General features: G+C 31.1%; 1 pseudogene; it reads right to left on the bottom strand.

Moving 5' to 3' along the window:
- Nucleotides 1–1,278: 1,278 nt before the first annotated feature.
- LOC104646716 (uncharacterized) overlaps nucleotides 1,279–22,433 on the bottom strand; it is a 31,137-nt pseudogene continuing 9,982 nt past the window's right edge.

The following is a 22,433-nucleotide window of genomic DNA, read 5'->3' as shown; positions in this document are numbered from 1 at the left end:
CATCAATTAATTAATTATAATTATCAAATCGTTCAAAATTTAAAACCAATCACACCGACAAATCATAAGTGACTCGAGAAAACTTTCAGGAGTGGTAAAATGATAATTTTATAAAAGTTTTTAAAAATCACCTTGCGGCTGATGAGAAAAATGTACCTACAGTCCATGATGAAATTCATATAGTTCAAAAGATAAAATGCTCAGACACAAATAGATCTAAAGTAGTACAATCTAGACATATATATGTTTTAGAATTTGTTTGTAGAAACACATGGAACCAAGAAAATGAGATCTCTTGTCTTCTTACGATTTGAATAAAAGAAAATATTCTTCTAAGATCTCTTATGCCTAAATTAAAAATTATCTTATAAAAGGACATAAAACTTTTTATCATAAAAGACAAAAAGAAAATATTTATGATCACAATTTAAAAAATCAATCTGGAAGTTCAAATTGTACCATATAGATCATTATTAAGAATGAAAATGTTGAGGTGATTACATAGAAAGAATGTTTTCGGCTATTCAATCTCATAAATGTGTTTCTACTGCCACAACAATATCAAGCTAAAAAAAGTGTACCATGTGATTTTGTATATATTTGTCGTATTAGGACGTCTCTATTTACTCGATCATGTTTGAAACTAAAGCATGATTAGATTAATTTGAAAAGAAAAATGGTATCAACCTATACATTATAAAGAAGGAATTTACATTTAGTGAGAAATGCACAAAATTGACCTTATTCAGCTAATCTAGATAATGGACAAAATGAGTACGAAGTTATGTTCAATATAAGAAAAAATGCAATAAGTAACTCCAACAAATTTCTATGTCAATCTTTATGATATGTTACGGGAGCAAAGAAGTAGTAGCTTCATGTAAATAATTTATCTTTTCAACACATTTTCAGATGAACTATTTAACAAAAAACTTTCAATTAATTATTTTACGATTTATGTTAAACTAAATTGAACGTTTTTTTGCATTAGAAATATGTTGCCTAAATATTTTTTATAACCCAAGATTGTTTATCTAACAGAGTATCTGTTTTAGGTAATATTGTTTTAGCAAATCATTACAAGTAATACAACAAAACATCTCCACATCATCAATACACATATCATACTTATTCATGTGAAGCCAATTGATTGTTTCAACAACAACAAGAACATATATAGTGTAATTTTACAAAAAGTTATTGGAGAGGATAAACATATGGAAACTTGAACCAATAAAGTAACTTAACATATATGGAGTTGCATGCCTTTTGTCTTCCTCAATGGTGGATGGAGTCGCTTTCCTTTGGTGACGGAATAAGAATGTTTATCAAAGCATTTAGACCTTTTATTTCAATGGCTGAAGACAAAGCAACTTCATCCGTAGTGGCAAAACTTCCCAACCAATTTTGTTTATTCGTTCTTACATCTCGAATCTCCTTAACCCATCTTCCCCATTTTCTTTGTCTAACTCCCTTGTACTTCTTTACATTTTCTTGGTGCAGTTTTGTATCTTTTTTCTCTTTGGAGGACACCATCTTTGAGGTGACCTTGGTCTTTCCATTTTTTATGATAATTTCTTTACAAATCCTTTTTTGTCATTTGGACTTCTCTCCTTGGTGATTTTCCTCATCATCACTAGATGAGTCTATGGCGTCACTGTCCATTATGTAAAAACGTACAACTCGTGGCAAGACCACAGAAAATTCGCCCATGTGATTGTTTTTTTCCCCTGGCAACTTTTGAGGGTTTTTGACTACCTCCTTTTCGTGAAGCTCATCTCTGGAAGCCATTGTTTCAGGAAAGGGAACAAGCAAAAAAAAAACAAAACACAATAAGTCCATTAAATCAGGCACGCATATACGCTTCATCAATAATAAAATTATTTTTATTTATATACTCTATTTGTCAACTTGATTATCCGATTTTTTACCTAGCACCTAAAGATTCAGACTTTGCTCATTATTGTCAACTAAATTAAATACCTATCTATTACACGCAATTAATTCATGTAGTTATCGAATAGTTCAAAATTTTCAACTAATTTCCTCAACCAATCATAAATGACCTATGTTTCATGGAAGGATTTCCTTGACAATAAATTCATGTCCAAGTGACTCTATCCTTTATACTTTCTAGAACTTATTTGGTAGGTTAGGTGAGTATAGATCACTCACCACAAATACAGCTATTAGACTTCTATCACCTTAACTTTAACCTCAAAGCCCTATTTATGCAACTTTCTTGATTACAAGCCTTACTTTCAAGCCCACAATCATCAATTGCCCCTAGATTCTGAGGTATTCTAATCACATTCTTTATTACCAGGTGAATCTAGTATTTATTCATCAAAAAGTTCAAATTCGATAATTTACAAGTAAAGATCCATCATACATAATAAAGTATAGTTTAATTCATGTCTATATGTTCCCCAATCTTGAACCATTACTACACATGACTTTAATTTTAGAAGATCAATTCTGATTCTTCAATTTCACCATTCAAGGCATAAACTCCCAAAATATAAAAATCAGCAAATAGAATAGGGTTTACCATTGGAATCACATAAATACATCATAATATGATAATTAAAAATGTCATGTCAATCATAATTAAGTATCATCGACTTGATTGGAATTAAATTTTAACACTACCCACAATGTAGGAAGAAACCCTTAAAATAATTGTGTTTTGACTTTGTTTTTTGCGGAAACTCTGGGAATCTACGGGTGGAAGAACCATAGTTGAATAATATAACATACCTTAATTCAAATCCCTAACACCATGTTGAAACAATGGACGAATTCTTCCCGTCTTAGTTCTCTGCTTCTTCTTCTGCACTTCTAGAGAGTGCATTATTTGGAGTGAATTTGGGTTAGTTTTGTGGTATTGGAATAATGATTTAATTCACCTAGTTTAGGGGTATATTAGTATTATATAGATGGTTTAATGAAAAACTAAGTGAACTCCCTTAACCACTAACCAAATACCAATTAACCCCTAAGCCCCCATCTTAAAAACTAAACTCTAAATTTGACCCCACTCAATGAAGCACTACCCAGACACCGTGGATTGGTCTACAGATTGTTCTGAACAATTGTGGGTGGTGAAATGAGGCTAAAAATTGCAAACAAGTGCAGGACTTGACCTATGACCCAAAGCCACGGGGCGTGGGTCCGTCTACTTGTCATGGATGGCTGATTTTTGACAGCTTTTGGGCCTGTTTTAAGGGTCTTCCTCAAGGACCCCTCTAGTAGTCCTTGGGTGGTCATACCTTGACGCTCTAATCCTAAAACCCTCATTCTAAGTAGGAATTCATTTTTACAATTTTAACCCTAATAGGAAACTCTAGCTCTAGCACAAGGCTTTAGAACTTTCTAGTTTAGTTCACTAGTATTTGAGGCATAACAATATCTCACTATTGGGATCATTCATCCTCAAATGGCGATTCTAAACGCTCCTTTAGGTTACCTCTATAAACTAGTAGCTCATGATGCATGCAATACATATAAATGCAAACAACCGAGGAAGAAAATTTTAATTCTAAGCTAAGCATATTCAATACAACACAAGGGAGTATGAACTACTTCTAACAACTCAAATGCATGAACATCTGCATTTACTCATTTCAACGAGGAACTACATTCTCCTAACTTAAACATGATCCACACACAATCATGGATTCTATATGGAATTTACTCTCAAAAAGCCTTTGTTCAAGGAGGAATCTTTCAACTCTTAACTAAGATATGTTAATTAGTTCATATCATGAAGCTTATATGAAATTCCACCCAAATGCACAACAACATAAAATAAAACAATATATATAAGTCATTTCTATCAATACCTAAGCTTTTTTCATGAAGCACATAAGGGAATCAAGGGAGTAAGCCTATATAATCACTTATATACATCATTCATACTAAATATGACTTCAAGATCAAACATAACAAGTCACAAAAGAAAAGAAATTTGGAAATTAATAAAGCATAAAAAACATAACGGAAGCAACATAAGGAGATTACTCTTAATCTTCTATAGATTGGAGAGTATAAAACCTATTATTCTTAAGAGCACTCTCATCTGAACCACTAGAGGCAACTTATTATCCTCACTTCCCTTAGCCTTAAGAACCAAACAATCTCTAATTTTGTGCCCATTCTTTCCACACCCATAGCAACCTTACATGCAAGTTGGGCACTTACTGATGAGTCCACGATTTTGACTCATTAGGGCTATATTTTAATAGAGCTAGTGTCCTCAAAGACATTTTGTAACAATGCAAATCCTTGAATTTCTGGTATCAGTATTGAGGAAAAAAACATGAAAACTAATGAGCACAAACGAATAAGGCAACTAAAAGAATGAAGAAAAGAAGGTCTGATGATTTCTTATCTCATTGGTCAAGTTGACAAATGGCTATGGTCTCAACTAAAGTTCCAGTGTGCAACGCCTTCAAGGAGAAAATTATGTCAGTGATAGAAACGAGTAGTGGACGAGTCGCCAAAAGGTTCCATGATGCACTGGACCAAAGTTACAAAAGTTGAAGATACTAAAGGCTAAAGCGAAAAGGTGATCGAATTGACCAAAGGGAGGATCACCGAGTGGAGAGGCGATCACAACTTATTGCACAAAATTATCCTTTACGGCATATTTTTCGCAACCATAAATACATTTTTTACTATTTAGTTTAGTAATTGTTGATCGATCGATCAATCTAGCTTTCAATCTAAATTAAGAATTGTCATCTTGGAAGTTTAGAAAGGAGTTTTGAGATAATACTTCCTTAGCTTTAAAATTTTGAAAATTGTCATTTCTGAGAAATTGGAAGTGAGTGTTAAATATTCATCGTATTAGACCTTTGTAAAGACGAAATAAATCTTACCAAGTTGATGGAAACACAATTTGGTGATAACTTCTATCTTTTTATGATATAAAGCTAAAACTTCAATTCTTAGGGTGTGATTATGTGATTATAGGTTGAATTAGTTGTTGACTATTGTTTATTGATAGTGTTAATGTTGTTTAAAAGTTATTTCATTCAATAATTTTGGCTTAATCTAAAGGATTGTAGTTGCAAATGCATCTCTACTTTTGTGTTTTTGGCTTGCTTGAGACAGACCTTTTAAAATTCACATTACTGATTTGACGGTATGTCGGTATTGGTTTTTCATGGGTCCAACTCAAGAGAGTGAATCTTAAACCCTCTTTTGAACATTCAACTCAAGAGAGTGAATGGACTAAAACGTAGTAGTTCTTAATTGTTTCTTTTTGGTGTTCGAGAGAAACAAATTTGATTTGGGGTAAATTGTTCAAGATAATGTTAATCCCCAATAGAGTCTAGCTTAGTAACATGATTTCCAATGATTTAATATCAGTTGCAATTATCCAGTTGTCTACCTTATACTACTAAAAACAAACTGCATTTTCAAACGAAAGTCCTCACTAGTATATTGGTTGTTTGCTCTTTGCAAATAAGTATCAGTCGCTAATTCGTCGCTAAGTGGGTTTAGCAATGGAATTGGTTAATAGCTTCTGCCGCTAAATCATGTTTTTTTAATAGTGGACTATAATCCAATCACATCCCAAAAATGTGTCTCAGTATTTACTTATACATGTTATTTAATGTTGTAGTTGATAATTACAATTAAAAAACATGTTATTTGACACTTAATTGACCCCAAACTTGAACCATGCTTGTACTCGTAAATGTTTTGACCTATGATTGACTTCAGCATTTTCGCACTTGGTTATTGATTCTCATATACATACCACTCCCTGTGGGACTTAACCCCAAACTTAATTAGTTGGTTATACTAATTAATAATCGTTGACACTTCGTATTGGATGGAGTTTCCTAATACCTAAAATCAAAATGGCCCTGCTGTCAAGGAGTGGTGTTGTTTGAGATTCTTTAGTTAAGTTGAATGTTGTTCTTGTTAGTTATAGTTGAACATACTTAATTTTAGTTTTGTTTTGTCGTTTTGTGCCTTGAAACAGAACGGAAGCAATGATATCCAACTGGCGGCCAAGACGACATCAGCAAATCCAATGATGTCAACGAGGCTAATGCCAATTACCCCTATCTTCTGGGTGGTATTAATTCCATTCGCTTGCCTCCGGCCGAAGGAAATGCAATGTTTCTCATCACAAGTACTATGTTGCATCTTTTGCAATAGAAAGGGTTGTTCGGTTGTTTAGATCATGAGGATCCCCATTAGCATATTAGAATCTTTGTGGATGTAGGTGAATCGTTCTCCATCAAGAACATATCCCAAGAGTCGGTCCGATTGAGTTTTTTCCAATTCTCTTTGGTAGGAGAAGCATACAAGGGGCTGGCATGGTTGCCACATGAACAAATCACATCGTGAAAGAAGATGTGTCGAGCCTTAGACAGACTATTACTTCCCATTCTGTATCAATCAAGTTTTTGAGACTCAAATGGGTCATATCTCTTGTCATTTGAACCCGAGACAATAAGGGGTTTTCCCCAGTCATACGACGGCCAAACCCAAGAATGAGGTTTTAGTATGGACTTATGTCGTGCCAAGACGTTAACTAAAACACTTCTTATGAGGAAACCCAATTTTTTATTTTCTTTCTTTTTAAGACAAAATAATAGTGAGGTGATTGTGATGGTCAAAGTGTAGAAAGTGATTGGAAAGTGCAGATACGCGACCCACAAGTCCACTCGACGCATCACTGAAGAGGTCAGTGTGTCCGATCTGATCCTTTGTTTGGCCTAAAATAATTTGAAATTGGGTTCTCTAAAACACAGTGAGCCCTTTACAAACTTCTTTGAATCTTGTAATCTTAAACAATAGTATTAAAAGGATTTTTTTATCCCTTTACAAACTTCTTTTAGTTTTATGGCCTTACAAGAATTTTTTGTCCTTACATTTAAGAGATCTTCATATATAGACAGAAGAGATTTAAAATAGTCATTTTCTTCTATTCAAATTGAAATAGGGTGAGAGATCTGAGTTTTCAAATTTTTACATTCACTTACTTGAATTATATATCCTTCTAAAGAAATAGAAAACCATTTCTCTGAAACTCACTTAAAGTCCTAGATTTTTCTTTTGTTAAGTTATTTCTCTAGAGTTTTAAATAGAAAATTTCCGATGCAATAAGGATGTGATAAATCCATCAATGAATTTCTTATAGTTCAATAGACAAAATATTCAAAAAAAATTAAAAAAATATTAAACCTAAAATAGTCGAATCTACACATACATAAGTTTTAAAATGTGTTCGTAGAAACAAAAAGAGAAACAAGGAAATGAGATCCCTTTATCTACTTACAATTTGAATTTTAAAAAATGTCATTTCCAGATCTAATATGTGCAAAAGAGAAAATTATACATCCGCCACAGAAATTCACATGTCACACATAGATAACTTCAAAAATGTAACTTGTTGTCCAGAAAAGTTAAAGAAACTTAGATTTGAGCATACCTTAAAAAGAAACTCGAAAGCTCTCTAACAAATCAGTAATTCTGATCTTTTGTCTTGTTTTTGAATATTTTTGCATATGATGCTCATTTGTATAGTTTAAACTTTAGCAATCATCGCTATATAGAAGTGGTAAGAAATTAAAACGCAAATAGTTAATCTTTTATACTTCAATTTTTTCCACTTGTCATTCTTATCCATTATCATATATGTGGGCTAAAAAAAAGAAATCAACATTAATAATTCATTTAATAAGCATAAATGTGTCGTTGAACTTTTAAAAAAGACTCATTTATGTCATCCGTTACAAATTTGGCTCATCTATGTCATTTTCATTTGAGTAGAATCTTTTTTAAAAAAAATAAAATGTAAAATATTTTAGCCTCTCAGTGTACCCCCCCTCCCTATTATTTTTGGTTTAAATTTCTCTAGAAAAGTACATAAATTTTTTTACATTTTTTTTACTTTTTTAAAAATATTCTAACCACTCCACATAACCCTACGTTTACAAAATGTTTATCGCTTTGTATTAGATATATACATATTGAAAATATATTTTACTTACCATTGCAAGACTTTTTTATAATAAACTTTTTTATTTATGTTATATTCGATACACAAAAAAGTTCCTGAAAACATATGTACATATCAAACACAAAACGAGAAACATGTAAAAATAAATTAGGAGCGGAGAATTAGCAACGTGGGGGTGGAATTTCAGTTTTTTAAAAGTAAAACAATATCAATCTTTTTTAGAATGAGTAGGTGGTTTTTTTTTTTTGGAGAGGGGGAGTGGTGAAGAATGAATTTTTAAAAATATATTATAAAAGAAATCATATATTTATATATAAAAAAACCTAATGCCCGCCTATGTGGCACAACCACAAATCAGGATTCTCTTTTAACTTATTTATTTCCAAAATTAGCCTTACCTTTTATGAAAATTGTGAATTTTATGAAAATTTTCTACTTTTACAAAAAGTTGTGACTTTTTGTGAAAAGTTTGACTTTTAAAAAAAATTATTTGTGAAAAGTTCAACTTTTACAAAAAAGTTGTGACTTTTTATGAAAAGTTGCGACTTTTATGAATAGTTGGGACTTTAATGAAGATTTGCAACTTTTATGAAAAATTGTGACTTTAATGCAAAATTGTAACTTTGTTGTCTATAAATAGAGGGATTTCCTCTCATTTTAAAACAACAAAAATTCTGAACTTCTTCTTATTTTGCAGAATTATGTATTCATGTACTTTGCTCATGTTGAATGACTATTTGACACCATTATTTTTATATCAGCGCACTTGTGAATAGAATCACTCTATCATGAGAGGATCTATTCCTTTAAACTTCGAGTAGTAGAATACTAATTTCCTTAAGGGAACAATATACATTCAGTTGGCTTGATTTTTCCTTTAGGTTTCATTTTATTATTACAGATTCTGATATTTTTTTACAGTCACTAATTTATGCTTATTTAATTATTTTTTTTACTTTTGTGTACATGTTTTAAACTTTGTTGTTTATGTTTATGTTTTTTATCATTATGTTGAAGTAAATATATGTTATAAAGATTTTAATGTAATCATTAGACTATTGGTGTCATGTAGATTAGAATTCTTAAACTTGTAAAACAAATAACTTTAATCTTTATAGAATTTTCAGTGGCTAAATGATCCATGAGTTGTGCAACAAAGGACATTAAGTGTTCAAAAGTCAGGGTGGTTCACCTTGGAGTTTTATTTATTAAAATTTCTATCTTATCAAGGTATTCAATCGATTAGTGAAATTCAAAAAATAATGGAATGTAGTGGGATGGTAAGTATTGTACTCAACCTTAATCAAATGTTTGGGGTTCAAATGTTAGGTTGTAGTCAATGAATTACCCCTCAAAGTAGGATGAATCTACATTAATGAAATATTAAAGCAATAATTACCTCCTTATAAACTTCAGATTAGAAGTCCCAAAAACAAATAAGTTTTAACCATATTGATCAAAGTAATGTCATCGACTGTGTATGATTTTGAATAACGGACCTGCCAAGACATCATTTAATCTAAATTATTTGAGCAACATATAAGAGATGTGTTTTTATATTTCAATTAACTTATCAAGTATGCAACTAATTATATAAGATGTATAATATTTAGATTTTGTATGTAGTGGCCTTGAGTAGGAGAAAAACTCTTGTAATTGATGATCTGGCTAATTCTATATACAACTATCTAATTTTCTGGATTTAACCATTTGACTTCTAACAATATGAATATAATCTTTTTAAAATTTTTCAAAATACAAATATAGACAGTAAAACAATTATATATCTATTGTAAAGACTTTGGTGATAACAACTACAGTAAAATGAAGAACTAATAACAATATTTGTAAACACTTGGAATCAAATCTTTTTCGTTTTAAGATTAAAAAACATTTAGTTTCTTCTTTGGATAAAATATTCTTGAAAATTTATTGTAGGTTGTACCTTCTCAAAACACATGTATTATCATATATTCAGAAGTAGATTATTGATAAAGTTAACTACCGCGAGAAACGCGGGCAATTTACCTAGTTTTAAAATAAAATAAAAAGGTGGGGATTGTGGAGGGGGGGGGGGGTAGAGGAGGGGAAGTACAGGGAGGAGGTGGTGAAGTGTGGTAAGAAAAATAAATTTAAATTTTATTTTTTAAAATCTTTAAATTTTAATTAATACATATATTTTATTATTTAATTTTTGTCAAGGTAGAATATTTTATGCATGTGCAATGTCACGTGTCAAGATTTTTTCAAATAAAAAAGAGAGTGCATTGTTGTATTTCTCAAACTAATAATTGATAGTTAGGTATGAAAATCACTCTCAATAGTTTAGTTATTAAACTCAAAAAAGTGAATATTTTAGATGTGCCTTTGACCCTTATTTCTATGTAAAATAGATAATTTCTTTAGCTCCGTAAGTGAAAAACTAAATTAAAACTAGATAAAGAAAACTGAAAAAATAAAAAAAATTGAAAAACAGTTTTTAAAAAAAGATAGAAGATGAAAAAGACAAAAAAAAATACAAAATATAGGACAAAAGGGGAAAACGAATAAGAAAGAAAAAAAAAGGAAGAATGGACAGGAAAAAGGAGAAAAAAAATTGGAAAACAAGTTTATTTTTTGTTTTCATTTATTTATCAAAACAAAGTCATTTATTTATGTAAAACATAATCCTAGGTCCGGCTATGTGACGCAACCACAAGCAAGAATTTCATTTTAAATTTATTTATTTCCAAAATTCGCCTTTGTTTTTTCATGAAAAGATGTGACTTTATGAATAGTTGCGACTTTATTGAAGAGTTGTGATTTTTATGAAAAGTTGTGACTTTATGAAGAGTAGCGACGTCTTTCAAAAGTTGTAACTTTGATTAAAAGTTGCGACTTTAATGAAAAGTTTCAGCTTTATGAAAAGTTGCGACTTTTATGAAAGGTTATGAACTTTCCGAAGGGTTGCAACTTCTTCAAATAGTTGTAACCTTTCTGATAAGGCACAACAAACATTAATTCACATTAGCCTTTGTTGTCTATAGATAGAGGAATTTTTCTCTTTTAAAAAAATTATGATCTTCTTCTTCTACTTTTGAAAAATTAAACATTCGTTTGATTTGCTCCAGTTGAGTAATTTACCGACATTGTTATTTTGTATTATTAAGTTGGTGAATACAATTATTCCATCAAGAGAAGATGTAACTCTTTAAGCCTCTGGTATTGGAGGGGAATAATTTTCTTGAGGGATATTGTATTGTGCATTCAGTGGACTCGATTTTTTCCTTTCTATTGCATTCTATTCTTATATATCCTGGTATGTTTTTTAAACTCATTAACTTATGCATATGATATGAATTATTGTTTTTGAGTACGTGTTTTAAACTCTATTGTTTATGTTTCTGCAAAGTTATTGTCTCGATTATATTGAAATTATACACTTATAGTATGTATATTCATTGTGCAGAAAATAATTGTGTGGACATAATTGATTTCGTCCTTGTGTTATGGTCTTATTATGATTTTTATCCTTGTGATATTCGACTTCCCCCATTTAATCTTTAATTAAGAAAAACTAATTATTTCAGTCCTTTTACTAATGACAGTTAGAAATAAAAACAGATTTGTCATTAATGTTAGGGGCATTACGGTATTACAATAAGGAACATTAATTAAACCAAAACATACGAACATATTTACAATATTCCATATCAACTCCTTCTAGGGCACATAAGAAGTTCATTATACCAGTTGAAGAGGAAAATATCAATTTTTTCGACAATGTCATAAGTCACAAGTTTTCATAAAAGTCACAATTTATGAAAGGGAAAGACTAGTTTTGGTAATAGATAAATTTAAAGGGGAATCCTTGTTTATGATGGAGCCACGTAGGCGGGCCTAGGGTTCTCTTTTGTACATATATATATATAAGTGTGATTATCAGTGTCCAGTTAAAAGAAAATGTTATTGCTACATATGGTAAATATTTTTCTTAAGATAACATATCTATGTAGTTTATTCTTTGTTTTCTGTTTGTTTATTTTTTGCTTTTATGATCTTGATAGTTTAAATTTACTATTCCAATTAATTTGGATTCTTAACAAATAGATTCACCAAGGGGCATAAAATTCTTCAAACCAAGTTCTAGCTTAAACAATATCAGAGATGAGTGATGAACATGTTCTAACCATCTTGTCTTACTTAGTGACAACGTAATCAGAACTTTCACTAAAGATATATTCAGAATTTGAATAAGACTATAAGAGTATGACCGATCATAAATACACTTATATTTCGGATGGACCTAAATACAAATATTGATTTTTAAAAAGTGGAATGTAAATTGTATATAATAATAATAAAAAAACAAACTCAGAGTATTATCATAAACCCACTATTGAATTGTAATTTTTTAAAATTCAAATAAACCAAATTTTTCATGAATAAATTCGAACTTCTTAACTACCAACGTAAATACCATCGTTAAAGAAAAATATAAAGTTGACCACTAAGGTACTCAAATCAATTTTTTAAAGTTAATTTGGACCTTTTTGGGTGTGTTTCGTACGGAGAAACATGTTTTCCATGGAACACAAGTAAAATTTTTACTTATTTTCTCATGTAGAAATAAAATTTGGAAAAAAAATTTAGTGTTTCATTATAAATGAACTTTTTTTTCGATAAAATATTCTTTTATTTTTAATAAAGAATAGAAATAATTTGGTGGATTGAAATTGAAAATCAAAATATTTTTACAAATAAACTTAAATTATTTTGGGGAGGGTCGGTGGAGCTAGGGGGAGGGTAGGTAAGGGGTGAGATGGGCTAGTAAAATAAAAATTTGAAATTAAAAATATTTAAAAAAAACTTAAATTCTTTTGCGGGGGGGGGGGGGGGGGGGTCGCAAGTAGGGGTCGGTCTAACGACCTGTAAAACGAATAAGTGCAACTAGAGCCTAACTAATGAGTGTGTCAACTTTTCATAAGGTTTGAGGTGATTTAATGTTGCCTGAGTCATGGTTGAGGGAATTTAGGGGTTAAACATCAAGGTACGACTCCCCATGGACCACCCTACGGGTCCTTGAGGACGACCCTAAGCCTAACGCCCAAGAGCCCTTGAAACCAAAAGGTTGCCAAAATTTAGTGACCTAATGTAGGGATCCACGCCCTGAAGGTACATCCACGCTCGATTGATGGCCTCTATAGGTCAAGGTACCCGAAAACAAGTTGCGGCCCCAGACCACTAACCAACTGTACAGGCCAACTGGCTAATCTTACATGATCAGCTAAAAAGTATGACCCATTAGTACCCATGTTGGATACATGGAGACTTTAGCTAATATGAACTCTCATCCCCACATCGTTGCTTAATTCTACTCCTAAAATATACTTTACTCATGCTTTTAAAATATTCTCTTTCCTCTTGGGTTGAGATAATTTTCTCAACCTTTTTTGCTTTAAAAGCCCTCTTGGAATCAATGTTCCCCTTTTTATTTCTCAAAACTCTTTTGGAAATCTTAGTTTCTCTTAAACTTAAATGTGAAAACGTTTATAAACTTTTGGAGAGCACTTAGTTCCCTTATAACTCATGAGAAATGAAATGAGTTGTTACTCTTTGCTTAACTTGAAACTTAATTCTTAGGGAATACTTAGTTCCTTATAGCTTTTGAGAACTTAAACTCTATTATTCTTTGCTAAACTCATTTCTTGAACCATAAAACAAAGTTAAAATGTTTGATTAAGACTCTTGAATGCTTTAGGAACTTACATTGACTTGCTTCTTAACTTTTTTGACTTTTATCTTAACTTTTATTGAATTGAATTATGGATTTAAGGATCATGATATCATATTTATGGATGATTTCGTGACGTTTAGATGTACTTTAATGTGTTGAAATCGACTATGGATTGTAGGTACATAACTTAGGAACTAGTAAGAAAAGATAGGGAAAAAATGGGATCTCGAGGTGACCTTGGCGCTCTGAGAGGCACGGAGCGCCAGCGCCTGAAGGACACACCCTGGTCTGAGGCGCTCTGGATGGCGTGGCGCGCCAGGGCCTGTCAGATAGATCTTGCCCTGGGGGGTTCTAGCAGGCACGGCGCCCCAGGGGTTATCATATGGGATTTCCAACTTTTCTTCTCCAATTTTCAACTCTAAACCTTCTAACCTCCCATGGATCTTTCCCCAAACACTTAGGATCACTAAATACCTCAATTTACAATAGTTTAGACTCATCAAAAAGCCCAAAACACAAATCAAACAACTAAAGATATGCAACAACCCAAGAAATAAGAATTTGACAATTGTTCATCAAGAACTTCAATATTCTTCATTCAATCTAATCAAGACTCACTTAATTAAATATGTTCGTGTGTGGGTGAATGAACCTAACACAGAAAAAGCTCACATACAGGGATCACAACCCGCGGATTCCACTTGAATCTCTTGGCATTCTTGGTGAAATCTTGTTCTTTTCTCCCTTCTCCTTCTTCTCTTCTGTTTCTCCCAAACCTTAAGCGTAAAAAGTGTTTTCTAATATGAAATAAAACTTATTTTTACCCCGATTAGACCCTTAAAGAAAATTAGAAAATAGTAGATAAAAAACAACTTATCCTTACCAAAATTCGGATTGGACTTTCCTCAGTCTAACAACCGAACTTTCGAAATACATATGACCTCGAAAGTGCGCAAATGTGGCGTCGTAGGAAAGATATATCCAAGGGATTTCCAACCATATAAACAACTCGAACTAAATCCTCCAGATCTAGGAGTTATGTCCATTTAAAAATGACCAAAAACTCACTTTTACACTTGGAAAATTTTTCACATTTCCCTACTTATTTCCGAAATTAATTATTCTTGGTTTCTTAGATTATTGTTATTTATTTAAAGTTAAGAGATATAAAAGTCTAACATATTTATATCACGGTACAACTTCTATAAGATTCTTGATACTTCCATTAGACTACAACTATAGCATATGTATGCGGCAGTAAAAAGGAGAGATTTCAATTTTTATGTTCAAACTTTCCGTATTTTAAGAAAAGCTTTTACATTCAAAGAAGTATCTACTCTCCCATTTGACAATTTGGAAGTTTCTTCTTCCAACAACTATTGCTTCTATAAATAGTAACAGCATAGAAGTTTTTGCAATGTATGTTTTAAAAAGCCTTTCAACTAATTGATCATTAGTAAAACCATTATTTGCATTTTAATAGAAATTCATTAACTAAATATCCTCAACCATTGAAGTATTTTCCTAAGCAAAAATTTAAAGTGACCATGATAGTCTGGAATAAAACCGATTCTTAATTAATTCATTCGGAAAATATGTAGAAATTTTACTTTAAAAATAAACGGAAAAGGGACTAAAATACCCTCGAGGTATTGGAAATGGTACAAAACTACTCTCCATCAACCTATTGACTCCAAAATAACCTTCTCATCCACCTATTGCTCCAAAATAACCTTCTCATCCACCTATTGGCTCCAAAATGCTCTTGTATCCACCATCGGGTTCAAAATTGATCACTTATTTAACTATTTTAAAATTAAACTATTTAAATATTTTTTAAAATACTTGGCGCTCAACTATTGGTTATAATTTAATTTATTAATATAATTTATAAATCAACCCACTACCCACTTATTACTAACTAAACCCCACCCAATAAACATCCATCACCACATCAAAACCATATATATCTTCAGCAGAAGGATAAATCCTCTCGAAATCTGATAATGACCAATCTACATCTATCACCACATCAAAAACATATAGATCTTCAGGATTTCCAAGTCCAAATTCATCACAACTTGGAACAAATCTTGGTTTTCAGCTCCCATATTAGTTATTTCGATATATCAGCGAATACCCTTTTGGACACTCACAATATGGTCTTTGATTTTCCCCTAGATGACACACATTGTTGAATCCACAAACTCCACTTTCAATATCTTCAACAATTGCTAGACATATGTTATCAAGCAAAGACCATAGAGTACTCTACTTTTGATCCCCTGTAGACGTACTTTTTGGACGATAATAATGAGTTAAACACCATCAAAACCAAGACTTAGCCAGTGATAATTTTCTGAAATCGAAGGAACATTAGGAGGTGTCAGCACAAGTCTTTGATTGTCTCTTTTTAATATGTAAACTGAACCAAAGTCATTGAATACCAATCATTAACCAGAATTGGCTTCCACCCCTAAATTAGAAGTATGACTATTGTAATACTCATCATGATAATTGAAATTTGTCTGTTCGGATTGAGTAACAAGAACAATATTCCCATCACTCAACATCCGAAGATAAAATCTACCAGGAACAAAGAAAGATTCTGATTTTCAAGCAACAAGCTTGTAGTTAATCTCTAGTATTTGAGTAGGCATAAGTGTATCAGTTGGATATTGAAAACTTTCACATAATACTGAAGAACCAACACCAAAAAGAACAAAGTTTCCTGTATCATCCATGACAGAATAAGCAACATTACAATCAATCCTACCAGTGCTCCATTTTCCCCAAAGGATCGCGGAGAATTAGTCCCTTTTTATTTAACTGTGCAATTGAGCCTCGTGGCACGAGGCAACCACCATTTGCACACCAAACTATGTTGGCATCTTTAATCTTACAATAGTATATACAAAGCAAGAAATGATTTTGAATTTGCATTTTCTTGAATCCAAATGAAAAATCTCCAGATTGAGAAAACCATAATGTTGTTTCATCATTTGCTGTGAGAGAGCTGCCTAATGGTATAGTAAACTTAGTTTGTGATAAAAAATGCAGGGGAATGATAAGAAGAACAAGAACTAGATGATATCTTGTGGAGTATGTTATTTTACATAGAGAAAACTATGGTATATAAATGTGAGTTTTATCTTTTATACACCACTATCTTACATTGAATAACATTTCATAAAAAGTGGAATTGATACGTGGACAAATATATCCAGAATTATCCTGATTGATATGCAGATATACTTCGTCATACTTTTGGACATTGGTGTTTCTGTCGTCTACAAACTAGAGCATATATTCCCTTCACTAGTGGCGGAGCCACCTTACAATGAGGGGCTTATCCGAACCCCCTTTGGCTACTTCGTATGTTTATATTTTTAGATTTTGAACTCTTTTTTGAAAATTCTTCCTCCGCATTAACTATAACGGGAGACTAAATAGAAACATATGGCACAATCCTATCCTTCCATACGATATTTAATAAACGTTCAATCGGTGGATAAGATTATGACATGTGTATGTTTGTTAGTACAAAGGGTATAAATATTTTAATTTTTGGATGACAAATTACCAATATCTATTAAGTATGAAGGAGGATATCTATTACTTTGATCACATTGGGGAATAGTCTTAGACACCATTTATTGTTATTTCATGAATATTTTATACTACTTTGACTTTCATAAGTTTTTGATAATTGAAATGATTACAGAGGGTTCCACCATATAGGACAGTTGGAGATTTGAACTAGGCTGGCTGATGGGTGAAGCTCAACAACAACACTTTAAAAACTAAATATCCTCAACAACAATCTTATTATTCATCAATCACAAATATAACCTGCATAAAATAGCCCAACCTAATAGTTCACATTTTATAGAACAGACAACTCAACACCAACACTTAAACAATGATATATCCAAAATATTAAACTCATTATTCATCAATCATAACTTTCACAAAAGATACTCACAAGATCAATTTCATCAATGATAAAGTTGTGCAATGCATATAGTTGAATCTGCACATATGTATTTTTTAAAATTTGTTTGTAGAAAAAGACAGAGAAACAAGGAAATGAAATCTCTTTGTCTACTTACAATTTGAATTTTAAAAAATGTCATTTTCAGATCTCTTATGTGTAAAAGTAAAAATTATAACTCCGCCACAAAAATTCATATGTCACACATAGATAACTCCAAACATGTAACTTGTGGTCCAGAAAAGTTTTAAAAAAAAACTCAGATTTGAGTATACCTTGAAAATAAAATCAAAAGCTCTCAAACAAATAAGTAATTCTAATCTTGTGTCTTTTCTTTAAATTTTTTGCATTTAATGGTCCTTTATATAATTTAAAATTTAGTAATCATTGCTATATAAAAATGGTAAGAAATTAAAATGCAAATAATTATATTTTTATACTTCAAATTTTTTTCACTTGTCATTCTTATCCATTATCGTATATGTGTACTAAAAAGCAAATCAATATTAGTAACTCATTTAATAGTCATAAATGTGTCATTGAACTTTTAGGAAAGATTCATTTATGTTATCCATTAAAAATTTGGCTCATCTATGTCATTTTCATTTGAGTAGAGGGTTATGCCTACATTTGTTAACTAAAAAAAGTTTCGGTTATGCAAAATTATTTTTTACACATGGTCAATTATGAATCAGCCATGTCATTGATTAAATTATTCTTTTTAAGAACAAAGAATTAGATATGTCATTGGACATTGAGAAAAGGTTCGTCTATGTCATCCGTTAATAGTTTGGATCATTTATGTCATTTCAGTTAACAAATAATGACATGGATGAACCGTTTCTCAAACAGAAATAACATAGATGAGCTAAATTTTTGACGGATGCCAGAAATAAGTCTTCTTTGAAAGTGTGATAAGCCAAGGCATCTTCTAAAGCAGTGTCCAAAGTTCCCAACTAAAGTCGAGTTCTCTTTCTTGTATCTCGAATTCTGCTGCCCACTTGCCTCATTTTCACCGTCTAACCCTCATGTATATATTCACATCTTTTTGCATCAAATTTAAATTTTTCTTCTCTTTGTACTTCTTTTAATTGACCTTGGTCCTCTGTTCTCGATGACGATTTCTTTTATATGTATCCTTTCATGTCCCTCATACTTCTCTTCATCATCCTTATCCTCCTCTTCACTGGGTGAGTCTGTTGTGTCATTGTCCGGCACGTGAATACGTATAATACGCGGAAAGACTTGGGAAATTTTCCCCACTTGATTGCTGGATTTTTCGACTGCGTCAATTGCTAAGGAATTTACGGCTCCATCTTTTACCTAAAGCTCTTCCTTGGAGGCCATTGCTTCATGAAAAGGAAAACAAAAGTGCATCAGACCGAACATGCATACACTTCATATATTATTAGAAATTCTTTATAAATATGAGGTGAGTGTACCCTATATCTCTTCAGAAATTTTAAGACGAAAATAAAACAGCTCATTCTAAGAAAATTGTAGTGCCTCTTAATTCAATGGTTGTCTTACCATAATCCAAAGCAACTTCTTCATCAGTGTTAAAAGTGCCAACCAAAGTCGAGTTTTGTTTTTTGTGTCTAGGATTTCTGCTGCCCATTTTCCCCATCTTCGTTGTCTAACTCCTTGGTACTTTTCCATATTTTCTTGGAACAACTTTATATATTTCTTCTATTTGGACACTCCCTTTGTCCCAATTTATGATCACAATTATAAAAATCCATCTGGAGGTTCATACTTTACCATATAAGTCATTATTAAGAATAAAAATGTTGAGGTGATTCCAATGAAAAATTTGTTCTGGTCTATTCAACCTAATGAATTTGTTTCTATTGCCACATCATAATAAAGCCCAAAAATGTGTACCATGCGGTTATATTTTTCATATGAGTACGTCTCTATTTACTTGATCATGTTTGAAACTAAAGCTTAATTATTGATTCTTTAAAAACAAAAATGGTATCACCTTAATCCATTTTAAGAATGATTTTACATTTAGTGAAAACTGTAAAAAATTAACCTAAAAATGCAACTAATCTATTAATGAAGAAAATGAGTAACAATCTATGTCTAATATAAAACAACGTAATAAATAACTTAGATCAAATTTCTATTTCAAGCTCATCATAATTTGTTAAGGGAGCAAAGAAGTAGTTGCTTCATGTAAATAATTTAGCTTTTCAGAAAAAAATTCAATGAAATATTTAGAACAAATCTTTCAATCACTTATTTTATGAAATACGCTGAAATATAAAGAACATTTCTGTTACATTAGAAATATATTGTCTACACTTTTTTTAAAACCCAAGGTTTATCTAGCAAAAGTAGCAGTTTTTAGATAATGTTCTTTTAGAAAATCTTTATAAGGAAAACGAAAAAAAACAACTCTGTCATCAATACATATATAAATCATAGATATTCATGTTCCTCCAATTAATTAGTTTAACAACAACAATAATATGTACGGTGTAATTCCGCAAATAGAGTTTAGTTAGGTAATAAAATATACACAAACATTTTTTTTAATTTTGTGAAGAAAGATTGTTTCCGATGACCCACGGCTCAAAAATAAAAATTTTTGGGAAAAAGAAATTTCCATAAGAAAATAAAATGGCAGTCTAATATTAAAATACAAAGCCAAATAAAGCAACAAAAAATAAAAATTATATGTGATTATTAAATATTTCTGCCAATAAGGGAAGAAGATATGGGGCTAGCCCCCGGCCTCTCCCCCAAAAGAAACTTTTTTACTTACTGTCATGTCTTTCAACTACTAAAGTTCAGCTTCTGAACTCATTATTTCAAAGGTGATATGGATAAATCTATGAAAAGTTGAACAAAAAAAAGTAACTAAACATATATGGAGCTGCATGCCTATTGTCTTCTTAGTAGTGCATATGGTTTCTTTCCATTGGTTGTAGCTCAAGAAATTTATCAAAGCATTAACACCTATTATTTTAACGGTTGTCTTGTTATAAACTAAAGCAATTTCATCTGTATTATCCAAACTTCTCAACCAACATCGTTTATTCGTTATTACATCTCGAATCTCTGCACCCCATCTTCCCTATTTTCGTTGTCTAACTCCCGTATACTTTTTTAAATTTTCTTGGTGCAGTTTTATATCTTTTTTTCTCTTTGGATGATATCGTCTTTGAAGTGACCTTGGCCTTTTCATTTTTGAATATAATTTCTTTATAAATTCTTTAATGTCGTTTGGACTTCTCCACTTGAAGATTTTTTTCCTCATCACTAAATGAGTCAGCAGTGTCATTGTCTGTTATTTAAGTATGTACAACATGTGGCAATACATGTTACAACCAAACATTCGCTTATTAAGTTGTTGTTTTTTTCTCTGGAAGCTTAATTTTTGGGGTGTTTTTACCACCTCATTTCTGTGAAGCTCATCTTTAAAAGTCATTGCTTCATGAAAGAGAACAAAAAAAAAGTGCATCAAATCAGGCATGTATATACACTTCATTAATAATTAAATTATTTTTATTTATGTACTCTCTCAGTCAATTTTATTATTGGATTTGGACCAAGCACAAAGTTTAAGAAAATAAACATACTTAAATTCAAACCGCCAACTCTAAATTTCCATATTAGGGTTATGACTTTATCAAAAGGTTGTGCTTTTTTTGATGAGTTGTGACTTTTTCGAAGGGTTGTGAATTTTTAAAGGGTTGTGCCTTTTCTTATAAGTTGTACTTTTGCAAAAGGTTGTGATTTTTTCGATGAGTAGTGACTTTTTCGAAAGATTGTAACTTTTATGATAAGGAACAATTAACACTTATGCATACTACTATTTTGTAGATATAAATAGAGGGTTTCTTCTCACTTTTATTGTACATTTTTTTAAAGTATTTGTAACGATTCTCTTAGTCGTTTTATAAATACTAATAACTATTTTTATATTAACCTTCTTAGTAGTTTTTATTTAAAAAAATATAAAAATACATGACTTATAAGGATGAGTTACAAAGGATAATTTTGTTACTAATAATAATGAAAAGAAAAAGAAAAATAATAAATGAACAAATGAACAAATAATATTTAAACATAGTGTAGTTGGTGATTAATTAATCAGGTTTATAATATATATATATATATATATATATATATATATATATATAAAATTTAAATAGAAATAGGGTTATCATATATTTTTGTCTTACCGCAAAGCGTAATGCGGAAGACTTGCTATGAAGAGCAGTTTCCTTGAGTTTCCTAGAATTTCACGTATGATTCTCTTCCTAGTTTTGGTTTTGGAATATTTGCTACGTATTAATAAGCAGTAGGAAATTTTATATTGTTATTAAGAGGAATTGAAGTAAGATAATTGTTTTTACGGAAACTTTCTGTAGATATGTTTGCTTGTGTTTCGTTGTTTATAGTATAAATGGGATCATTGATTCTTGTGCTTATTAGAGTTGGTGGGTTATAAAGATTTGGAGGAATTTTAAGTTGGATAACAATAAAATTATAGTTTCAATGTTTTACAGAGCAACAATTGTATTAAGTAATTATAATAATTGCTTTGGGATAATAGTTGTCACCACTGGTTTCATAGCCAATGGCTTTAATTTCAAACTTTTGATATTTGTTTATCGCATAATAAAGTTAGTTTTTGATACGGAGATACCTAATTAATTATTGTGTGTATTATATTTTATTTAAGTTATTGGGGATGTAGTGTTTCAAGAAATTATGGCCTA

The sequence above is a fragment of the Solanum lycopersicum genome, chromosome 1, assembly GCF_036512215.1.
Source record: "Solanum lycopersicum chromosome 1, SLM_r2.1".
NCBI classification, from domain to species: Eukaryota; Viridiplantae; Streptophyta; class Magnoliopsida; order Solanales; family Solanaceae; genus Solanum; species Solanum lycopersicum.
The sequence above is the reverse complement of the archived record's forward strand: the minus strand, read 5'-3'. Positions and strand labels throughout refer to the sequence as shown.